Source organism: Quercus robur, chromosome 5, assembly GCF_932294415.1.
Source record: "Quercus robur chromosome 5, dhQueRobu3.1, whole genome shotgun sequence".
NCBI lineage: Eukaryota > Viridiplantae > Streptophyta > Magnoliopsida > Fagales > Fagaceae > Quercus > Quercus robur.
In genome coordinates, this window is record NC_065538.1 from 48,107,346 (window position 1) to 48,119,805 (window position 12,460).

Below are 12,460 nucleotides of genomic sequence, written 5' to 3' on the forward strand. Positions count from 1 at the left end.
CATTACTCTTTTCCTAAAACTTAATATTCATCATATGACAAATATTCAATATCTTCAATCATCTAAATGCTTAGAAAATAACTATTCATTCTACCTCTAGTTGTTCCTACACAAATTTGGAAACCTAATTATATTATTCCACATAAACTATATTACTATTTTCAACTAAAATTCAACTCAAATACATGGCTAAATCTGATTGACTATCTTTAATCTTTATATATAAAATATTAATGATATCTTTAATACCCAGTTGCCATCTGTCATAATCAAACCAAATATTCCCTTGCCAACTGCCAAAACAAAGCATTAAATGCTTTTCTTGCACACCAAAATTAAGTCACAACACAATGAGACCTTGACTAAATCTCTAAAGTTTTATTAACTATCAATCAATCATTCTATTACTTACTAAAAATGTATTGTAATAGAATTTTGGACCAAAAATATAAATACCCAAAAGAGGAAACCTCTCTAGCAAAACACCAGCAATGTGTTCAGCACTTAACACTTAGCTGAAAGTGACATCACTAGCCATTTAATGCTCAATCCTAACATCCAGCTACTATACCCAAAATAGCAAGATACCCTTAAAAGAGATATTACCATTTTCAACTAAATCCATGAAATAAATTCTAAATATTCTCTCCAACAGCCTGATATCATCCAGTTGACCTCATCTACTTCAGCCCCAAGCAACAGCTGTCTTATGACAGCTGTGACAGTTGTGACAGCTTTTTCAAACAGCTGTGACAGCTATTTTAGAACAGATGGCACAGCTAACCCAACGACCTTAACATTCCAGATTTCCTTATTTGGCTAAAAACCAAAACCAACCGAAGAAACTATTTTTTTTCTTGCTAAAATCCTTTCCTTTTTTGCTGGTCTTTCCTCCTGTTGATATTACCCAAAACAACAAAAACCCCTTAAAGCTTAACATATCATTTTCAGCCAAATCCTAGGATGGATTTTTTGAAGATTTATTGCTGACTGGGACATATTTTGGCCGTGATACTTTGCTAAATTCCCCGTTAAACTTAGCTATAAATAGAACCACTTATCAACACATCAAGACACACTAATAGAGAAAAACAACTCTCTCATAAACTTCTCTATTTTCCCTCTGCCTCTAATTATCTTCTTAAGCTCTTAATGAGGTTCTGAGTTTTTAGTTTCCAAATTAGAAACTAAACTCTTCAATCCTTAGCTCACAAATGTCCCTCATATCACTAATTATAAGCCTTTATCCATCCTCCAGCAGAAAATCTCAGCAACATTGCTAAACAAACTATAACACCATTACTCTTTTTATGCTCATTCTGTCACTTTTCATATTCAGAAAATACATCTATCTTGCTGCCCATATCCTCTAAACACATCTCCCTCTTCACTTCTCTTACAAAACATCTTCTCTTACAAAATTTTTCCTCTTAGAAAGCAACACAAGTCATCACTATAACTTCTCCAGCAGCTATAATCTCATATCTTTACTATCTTTAACCTTCATATCTCTCATGCTTCCATGTATCTTACAAATTACAAATACTACATCCCAAAAAACATCTATATCTTTTACCTTCTCCATACTTCTTAAGAGATATCAAACACTCATACTAAAAGCTCTTCTCATGGAAGGCATAAACTTCTAATACTAAAGTCCTTCTCCTAGAAGGCACAAATACTTCTTTCAAAAGCCCTTCTCATGAAAGGCATAAACCTATCTTACAAAAGCTTTTCCCATAGAAGGCAATACTATTCATAGCTTCACAATAACTAAAAGAGCATTATCAAGGGAAAATTCATTTAAGTGCATGATAAAGAGGACAAACTTAACCAGCCTCTACACACAGCTGGATATACTCTCTCTCTCCCTTTAGTTACACCTATTTTCCCCCTTCAATCTTGAAGTTATCATGGCAAACTGCCTCTCCACCACTAGAGTCATCCTGCTGGAATGCTATCAACTCACTAATGCTATGCAGCTGGAGCTACAAACCATACAAATATAAGTCACCACGTTTTCTTATCTCTAAATTTACATTATTGAATACATGATTACTTCACCTTTAAATACATATTACTTTATTTCATCTACTATTACAAGTATTAATCAAAGCTATTATATCAAACACATATTATTTATTATTTCAACCATTATCATGATTCTTAGACTTTAGGCTTTACTCATTTTTAAGGCCTAAAAATATGCCAGAAGCCATTGGACTACTTGGCCCAATGTCGAGTTCCAGATGCAACTCCCTATACAAATCTGGGTCTAGCAAGGTCATCCCTCCAACGGAAAACACATGGCTGCACAACGAAAAACAGCCCCCAACAATGGGTTATTAGTAAAAGAGTGATGTAGGATACCATTAATTTATCATATATGTGATTAGGAAATTTAATGTTGGCTAATCCATGACAAAAAGCCTATTAATTTTGGGTTATTTGCTTTGTAATTTTTATAGGTGTAAAATGAATTGAAGACTGAAGTTGTTGTTCATTGTGCAAGACTGAAGACGTTGCTCAAGATAAATCCAAAGCTCAATCAAGTGAAAATCAAGTTTAAGCAAAAACTTTCGATAGAAACTCACTCAACATTTGGTTGAGCTAATCCTATTATGGAAGGTTGTGGATTTTTCCTTCTAGGGTTGATCCTATAGCCACCTTAACCCTAAACCCTACATGTATTAAAGCCTGAATTTAACCCTAATTTCTTGAAAGTAAAATGGATGCAAATAGATAGAAAAACCTTACAGGGAGAATTTGTTGTCTTTCAACCTATACCTTGAATATCATTGAAAAGTCCTTTGATCCAACAACTTGATCACCCATTGCCTGTGTTAGACTTTGATCACTAAAACATAGAGACGACTTCAAATCTTTAAGAAGCTCTTGGCATGGTAGACAGATCAGTCTCCAAGCGGCAATCATTTTCAAGGTGGATCACACTAAAGGCACAAAATAGAAGTTTTAAGTTGCTATTATGGGGGAGGAGCTTAAGTACAATGTTTGCCTACATGTACGAGGATGCCATGTGAGTACAATATGTATTATAACAACTTTCTATAATAGATCTAGTTTTTGTGGTTCTTGCCCTCGCAGTATTTTCGCCTTGGGGTTTGTGAACTAATTACATTCTCTACTTGTATTTGTTGTTATTTATTCTTATTTAATTTGTTTATACATGATCAATCCATGATTTAATTGTGATTTCAATCTTGTGATAATTAACTACCTTAACCACTAAGTGAATCAATCAAATTAAAATATGTTAGTTAAATTGTCTATGATCTTATTTGAAATTTCATAGGTTTTACCGATAGATATGTTAAATGTTAAAAGCAAGACAAAAAATAATTTAAAAACTTTGTTATTAAGTTATTAACGCAATAATAATTATATTGTCACACATTATTTTGTACTCTTTTTGATGTAAAACTGATAATAACTTTAACATTTTCCCTAATAAAATATATGGCACCACTATAATTTATTAATTATTTACTATTTTGTTGGAATTGAAAAAATATCAACTAGACCTGCTTCTATTTTCTCTTTGTATGAAAAGTGTAAGAGATTGCTTTAGTCAGGGATGGCCATGTATTGGGTATGGGTAGGGTATATCCATACCCAACCCGATTAGTTTATCTATGGATACCCAATTACCTTACCCAATAATTAGTACACATACCCAATTGTTACTCGGTTTGTTTACACATGGATATCCATACCCAACCCAAACCCGATTTCTATAAAATCACCAAATATACTCAAAAACCATTAAAATGAATAAAATATCCCCAAAATCTTTAAAATGAGCAAAAATACCTATGAAACCTCTAAAATAACCAAAATACCCCCAATATCTCTAAAATCACCAAATATGCTCAAACCCACTAAAATGACCAAAATATACTCAAAATCTCTCAAATGAGCAAAATACCCATTAAACCTCTCAAATGACCAAAATATCCCTGATATTTCTAGAATCACCAAATATGCTCAAAACTACTAAAATGACCAAAATATCCTTAAAATCTCTAAAATAAGCAAAATATTCCTACTAATTCCAATTACGACAAACTTACTGGTAAAGGTAAGATCTTTGACTTGTAACCATCAGTGACAAATTCCTTTATAGTCTTAATACAATTCCTATAAAATGGACTGTAACTATAAAATACCTACATGCATAATTAGAAAAATATATATGAAAATAGCATATCCCATAAAAATGTAACAGAATTCAATTCTGTACAATACCCCAATCCCTTAATTGGCTCCAAAGTGTCTTCATCAGCTCCATTACCTTTCTAGTGAACCTAGATACAAGAGATGATGAAACATAAAAAGGCAAACAATTTGCACATTCTAAAAAGCTTTGGATTTTAAACTTTTGTACTACCTTTAAATTTTACAATATTACATTCATTGGAAAATTCAAACACAAATGAGATATCAAACAATATAGCTTAAAACTTATTAAGTAATAATCATAATCATAGACCACAACCACTCAATAAAACATACAACCCTTTTTCATGTTTACATGAACCAAAAAACAACATTTCATTGAATATAACAATTTCTTACCATTTTAGGAGAGCATATGACTGAATTTGTTTTAGCTTCTCCTTGTAAATATTCTAACATGATAGTAGACTTCAATTTAGCAATATATTGACAAATTTAAGAATGTCAAGTGCATGAATTGGGACATATCAATCAATATTTTCTAAATTATTCTATAGACAAACATAGAAAAACATCTATAATTCCATTTGAAGTCTTCAAATCTAATTTATTATCATAAAAAATAAAATAAAAATATCAAATGACTGCAAGCACATTATTGAGTAAATAACTATTTAGTAATGAAGTGCAACTTTATCGGCATAGGTGCACAATGACATACTTGTGTTCCCAATCTTCAATCAAATGCATAGTTCACATGAGATATAAAAGGAGAGATTGATACACGTGTTCTAAATAGCATGCTTAACAAACATCTACCACAAATCATTTTATGCTTTGGTTTGAAATTCAAATACCTTAAGATATAATTCATGTTTTTTTTTTTTTTAATCTCTTTGGGGTTACCATAATAAAGTCCTAATATCTTCTCAATTTCAAACACCTCTTCATCTTTCCCATCAGCCTCATCACTATCATTATAATCACCACTACCATCATCAACAACATTTTCTTTTCCAAACAGATCCATATACTCTTGTGGAACATCATTACTTTTAATTAGGGAAAAATAACAGCATAATTTTTCTCACTCCTCTAGCGACAACAAAAAATCCTCTACAATTCATTTCTAACCTGATTCACCAAGGATAAACTAATATTAGAGCTTTGCAGTTAAGCATGAAATTGCCTATACATCAATAGAAGAAAATAGACTTGTACAATCTACCTCTGTCTCTAGATGCTTTAACTTCAGACTTTCACAAGTATACTAGTTCAAGTCAACTACCCATATTTACAACAACAGAAAAAGTCTTCAAATCTAATTTATTATCGTCAAAAATAAGATAAAAACATCAAATGACTGCAAGCACATTATTGAGTAAATGATCATTTAGTGATGAAGTGCAACTTTGTCAGCATAGGTGCACAATGACATACTTGTGTTTCCAACTTTCAATTAAATGCAAAGTTCACATGAGTTATAAAAGAAGAGACAGGTACACGTGTTCTAAATAGAATGCTTAACAAACATTTTCCACAAATCACTTTAAACTTTGGTTTGAAATTCTAATACCTTAAGATATAATTTGCGTTTATTTATTTTCTTTGGGGTCACCATAACATATTCCTAATATCTTCTTAGCTTCAAACACCTCCTCATTTTCCTCATTAGCCTCATCATTATCATTATCATCACCACTACCATCATCAGCAACATTTTCAGTTCCATACAAATCCGTTTCCCTTATTCGTCAACAAATCACTGTCATTTAATTTCCACTACACTTAATTTATTTGGTGATTTGTTGGTGCTTCTACAATTTGCATGTAATTTGAACTAATTAATCAACTTTAGTAATTGAATTAATTAACCAAGGTCAATCTATAACCCAGCAAGTGATATCAGAGTGGACACACTTTGATTAGGTTTCAATCTTTGATATGTGATCCACTGACCCCTGCTGTCATGGATAGCAATTACATGAACAAATCTTTTTCAACTATTCACTCTTGTGGTACTAACCTTGATTTCTTTTAGTTTCTCAAGACATGTAATCCTAAAATTTATTTGAAACTGATAATCTTGTTGGTTGAAAAAGATTAGTATGTGGATGATTCTTTAAAATTAGTTCAGGTGACAAAACGATTGTTTCTTAAAAAATGTCAACTTCAAACATCTCCTTAACTTCCCTATCAGCCTAATCACTATCATTATCATCACCACTATCATCATCAACAGCATTTTATATTCCAAACAAATTCGAATACTCTTGTGGAACATCATTACTTTTAATTAGGAAAAAATAACATCATAATTTTTTCCACTCCTCTAGCAAAAACAAAAAATTCTCAGCAGATTCATTTTTAACATGATTTGCCAAGGATAAACTAATATTAGAGTTTCATACTTAAGCATGAAATTTTCTATACACCAATGGAAGAAAATAGACTCGTACAATCTACCTATGTCACTGGATGGTTTAACCATAAGAGTTTTACAAGCATATTGGTTCAAGTCAACTACCCATCTCTACAACAACAGACAAAGTCTTCAAATCAAATTTATTATCGTCAAAAATAAAATAAAAACATCAAATGACTACATGCACATTATTGAGTAAATAACTATTCAATAATGAAATGCAGCTTTGTCATCATAGGTGTACAATGACATACTTGAGTTCCCAACCTTCAATCAAATGCAGAGTTCACATGAATTATAAAAGGAGAGACTAATACACGTGTTCTAAATTGCATGCTTAACAAATATTTTCTACAAATCACTATAAGCTTTGGTTTGAAATTTAAATACATTAAGATATCATTCGGGTTTTATTTATTTATTTAAAAAAAAAAATCTCTTTGGGGTCACCATAACATAGTTCTTGAAAGTTCAAAAACGTGTATAAACACCTTTGAATGTTTAGACCCCCAAATTACAAATTACCAATTCAAGCTTTATATCAAACAATTAATGTGCGGAACATGAACAAAAGCTTAATACAGAATTGATAAACAATCTAAGCCAATTAAAATCACATTCACAGCAGAAAATAAAAGGCAAAGATAAAGGGAAGAGAGATGCAAACACAAGGACAACACACGATGTGTTATCGAAGAGGAAACCGAAGCCCTCGGCGTAAAACCTCTCCGCCGCCCTCCAAGCGGTCAATAATCCACTAGAAAATGTAGTTGGGATACATGAACAGCAATAGACCCTCCAAGCCTAATCTACCCGATGTACCTAAGCCCTCCAAGCTTCTTGCTCCAACGAGGTTGCGCCGAACCTTTTTCTTTTCTAGCTTCCCGGATTCCGCTACTAGACCGTAGCATCAACCAATGAAGATTGGCTCCTTCCTAACTGCTTCCCAGAACTCCAAAACAACTGTCTCACAGAGATGATAATGGTGAGAACCAGGTTTGGTATTATGCCTCTCAAGGATTTGACAATGGAGAGGAAGAGAGTAAGGGAATTTGAAGAGACTCTAAGGTATAGATTGTGGGTGAAGCAATCTGGTTTTTCTTTAGGGTTTCTCTCTCAAAATTCTCTCTGGAAGCTCTCTTTCAATCGTGGGTTAAAGGGGTATTTATACTAGAGTGGGAGAGGAATGTGAAACGTCAGGTTTTACAAAACAGGGGTGGCTCGCGGCTTGTCCTCGCGGCTTGACCAAGTCGCGAGATCCAGTCGCGAGTTAACCGTATGGCCAGTTGTCCTGTTTTGTCCTGTAGTGCTCCAGCTAGCATGACTGTTCATCTTCCAGCATGCTTGGCACGTGTGCAGCTTCTGGCGGCTTGCAGCCGCGAGTCCACCCGCGAGTCCCAGCCGCGAGTCTCTGTTTTCTTGCACACTCTTGAGCAAACTTCACTCTATCTCACTCACTACCTTACAACAAACCCACCTAAATACAGGGTTACTAAATGCTGAATTACAAGCAAATTTGGCACGGAATAAAGCCAATTAGATGGTTGAATAAATTCAACCTTACAGTTCTAATATCTTCTCAACTTCAAACACATCCTCATCTTCCCCATCAACCTCATCACTATGATTATCATCACCACTGCCATCATCAGCAACATTTTTTGTTCCAAATAGATCTGCATACTCTTGTGGAACATCATTACTTTTAATTAAGGAAAAATAACAGTATAATTTTTCACACTCTTCTAGCAACAACAAAAATTCCTCTACTTCAAACATGATTTGCCAAGGATAAACTAATATTAGAGTTTTGTACTTAAGCATGAAATTGCCTATACATCAATAGAAGAAAATAGACTTGAAAAATCTACCTCTGTCTCTAGATGGTTTAACTTGAGACTTTCACAAGCATACTGGTTCAAGTCAATTGTCCATCTCTACAACAGCAAACGAAGTTTTCAAATCTAATTTATTATCATCAAAAATAAAATAAAAATATCAAATGACAGCAAGCACAGTATTGAGTAAATAAATATTTTGCAATGAAGTGCAACTTTGTTAGTATAGGTGCACAATGACATACTTGTGTTCCCAACCTTCAATCAAATGCAGAGTTCACATGAGTTATAAAAGGTGAGACTGATAAACGTGTTCTAAAAAGCATGCTTAACAAAAGTTTTCCACAAATCACTTTAAACTTTGGTTTGAAATTCGAATATCTTAAGATATAATTCACATTTTTTTTTAATCTCTTTAGGGTCACCATAACATATTCCTAATATCTTCTCAACATCAAACACCTCCTCAACTTCCCTATCAGCCTCATCACTAACATTATCATCACCACTACCATCATCAACAACATTTTATGTTCCAAACAGATCCGAATACTCTTGTGGAACATCATTACTTTTAGTTAGCAAAAAATAACAGCATGTTTTTTCCCACTCCTCTAGCAAAAATAAAAAATTCTCTGTCGATTCATTTCTAACCTAATTTGCCAACGATACACTAATATTATAGCTTTGTACTTAAGCACAAAATTGTCTATACATCAATAGAAGAAAATAGACTCGAACAATCTTCCTTTGTCTCTGGATGGTTTAACTTGATACTTTCACAAGCATACTGGTTCAAGTCAATTGCCCACCTCTACAACAGCAGGCAAAGTCTTCAAATCAAATTTATTATCGTAAAAAATAAAATAAAAATATCAAATGACTGCAAGCATGTTATTGAGTAAATAACTATTCAGTAATGAAGTGTAGCTTTGTCAACATAGGTGCACAATAACATAATTGTGTTCCCAACTCTCAATCAAATGCAAAGTTCACATGAGTTATAAAATGAGAGATTGATACACGTGTTCTAAATAGCATGCTTAACAAGAATTTTCCACAAATCACTTTAAACTTTGGTTTGCAATTCGAATACCTTAAGATATAATACACATTTTTTATATTATCTCTTTTAGGTCACCATAACATATTCCTAATATCTTCTTAACATCAAACACCTCCCAACTTCCCTATTAGCCTCATCACTATCATTTTCATCACCACTACCATCATCCGCAACATTTTCTATTCCAAACAGATCCAAATACTCTTGTGGAACATCATTACTTTTAATTAGCAAAAAATAACATCATATTTTTTCCCACTCCTCTAGCAACAACAACAAAATTCTCTTTAGATTCATTTCTAACCTTATTTGCCAATGATAAACTAATATTATAGCTTTGTTCTTAAGAATGAAATTGCCTATACATCAAAAAAGTAAAATAGACTCGAAAAATCTTCCTTTGTCTCTGGATGGTTTAACTTCAAACTTTCACAAGCATACTGGTTCAAGTCAACTGCCCATCTCTACAACAGCAGACAAAGTCTTCAAATCAAATTTATTATCGTGAAAAATAAAATAAAAACATCAAATGAATGCAAGCACATTATTGAGTAAATAAATATTTAGTAATGAGGTGTAGCTTTGTCAGCATAGGTGCACAATGACATACTTGTGTTCTTAACCTTCAATCAAATGCAGAGTCCACATGAATTATAAAAGGAGAGACTAATACACGTGTTCAAAATAGCATGCTTAACAAAAAAATTTCACAAATCACTTTAAACTTTGGTTTGAAATTCAAATACCTTAAGATATAATTCGCATTTTTTTTTTAATCTATTTGGGGTCACCATAACATATTCCTAATATACTCTCAACTTCAAACACCTTCTTATCATCCCCATCAGCCTCATCACTATTATTATCATCACCACTACCATCATCAACAACATTTTCTATTCCAAACAAATCTGTATACTCTTGTGGAAAATCATTACTTTTAATTAGGTAAAAATAACAATATAATTTTTCCCACTCCTCTAGCAATAACAAAAAATCCTCTGCAGATTAATTTTTGACTTGATTTGCATAGGATAAACTAATATTAAACCTTTGCACTTAAGCATGAATTTCCTATATATCAACTGAAGAAAGTGGACTGAAAAATCTACCTCTGTCTTTGGATGGTTTAACTTGAGATTTTCACAAATTCTTCAAATCTCATTTATTATCATCAAAAATAAAATAAAAACATCAAATGATTTCAGGCACATTATTGAGTAAATAATTATTTAGTAATGAAGTGCAGCTTTGTCAACACAGGTGCACAATGACATTTTATAGGTTTTAGGGCTATTTTGGTCATTTTTTTTAAATTTAGAGGTTATTTTGGTCATTTTTAGGTTTTAGGGTTGTTTCAGTCATTTTTTAGGTTTAGGAGATATTTTGGTAATTTTTAGATTTTAGGGGTATTTTGGTAATTTTTAGGTTTCTGGGTATTTTGGAAATTTTAGAGGATTTTAGGAGTACTTTGGTTATTTTGAAGTTTTAGGGGCAATTTGGTAATTTTGATTATTGGGTAATTGGGTGGGTTAGAGTTTAACCATAATTATTGGGTTGAATTGGGTTTGGGTTAGAAGTAATTAATTAAATGGGTAATATCCAAACTCTACCCGATTACCTTCTACCCATTAAGAACCGGGTATTACTCGGAATATTTGAATCGGGTAGGGTTGGATATTCATTACCCAATGGATATGGCCAATGGCCATCCCTAGAGAGCTTTCGTCATTACATTATTATTATTATTATTATTATTATTTTTATTTTTATGTACGCATTGTAGTGACTTTGAGTTAAATTATGGTTTTTATACTATTTTACACTCTTTTTTTTATATCTGTTTTTTTTCCCCCCATTTTTATGTGTCAAATGGTGGATATTTTTTTTATTATCAATTATGGATATTAATGTGAAATAATATATATAAACGAGTGTGAAATGATATATTTCACTTAATTTATCATGGGAATGTAAAACAATCCATTGAGTAGGTTTGTCCAAGGACTTGCCGGATCCGACCCACTCGCTGCCTCCGATTGAACTTGACCTGCCGTCGACCGAACCAATAGCTCCAGCGGTTGGCAACAAGTTTCTTTCTCCAAAAACCTAGATCAGTAGGTTGGATGTCGGATCTCCTCCTCACAAATCCAAGAAACCCGAACCAACCAACCCATTTGTTTTTTTGGCAAGATATTGTAGATCCGATGAATTTTGGGATATTTTTGGGAAGATCTAGGCTAGATCCAGTGAAATTTCGCTAGATCTAGCCAAGATCTTGTCAAAAATGGCCGAGATCTTGTTAGATTTGGCGAGATATTGCCAAATTTCGATTGTTTTTCAATTTTTTTCGCTTGATTTCAACCGTTTTTCATATTGCTGGATTCTCGCTGTTTTCCAAATCTTCAACCCCAACGGATCCACCTAACATTCGTTGAAGCTCCAACCCGCCCAATCCGATCATCCTCTCAGTTGACAACGGGTTGATGGTGGCTCCACCCAATTAGGTCGGGTCAGATGCGGGTTGAGCCCAAACCCAATCCAACCCAAACCGTGAACAACCCTACCATTAAATGAATTCTTTTAGGTAGATTGTGTATCATCAATCAAGTGAGCAATTGATGGCATATAAAAGATAGAGAGGATCTAATTTAGATGGGACAAATGGTGTTCATAATGAGTGAATTTTTTAGAGGAAAACGAGATAAGATTTTGGCATGGAAAAGGCCAAGCTAGAAATCTTTTTGCATTCCTTCCGTCATCTTAGCTTGTGTGTGATAAATAAAGGACATCTTAGCCCTTTTTTATTTATTTATTTTTTTTTAATTTATGAATACAAATTAGCTTAATTGTGTGATAAATGAAATGCAACTAATATTAATTAATGAAAAATGATATAACCACAATATTTTCACAACATTTTCCCAACAAATT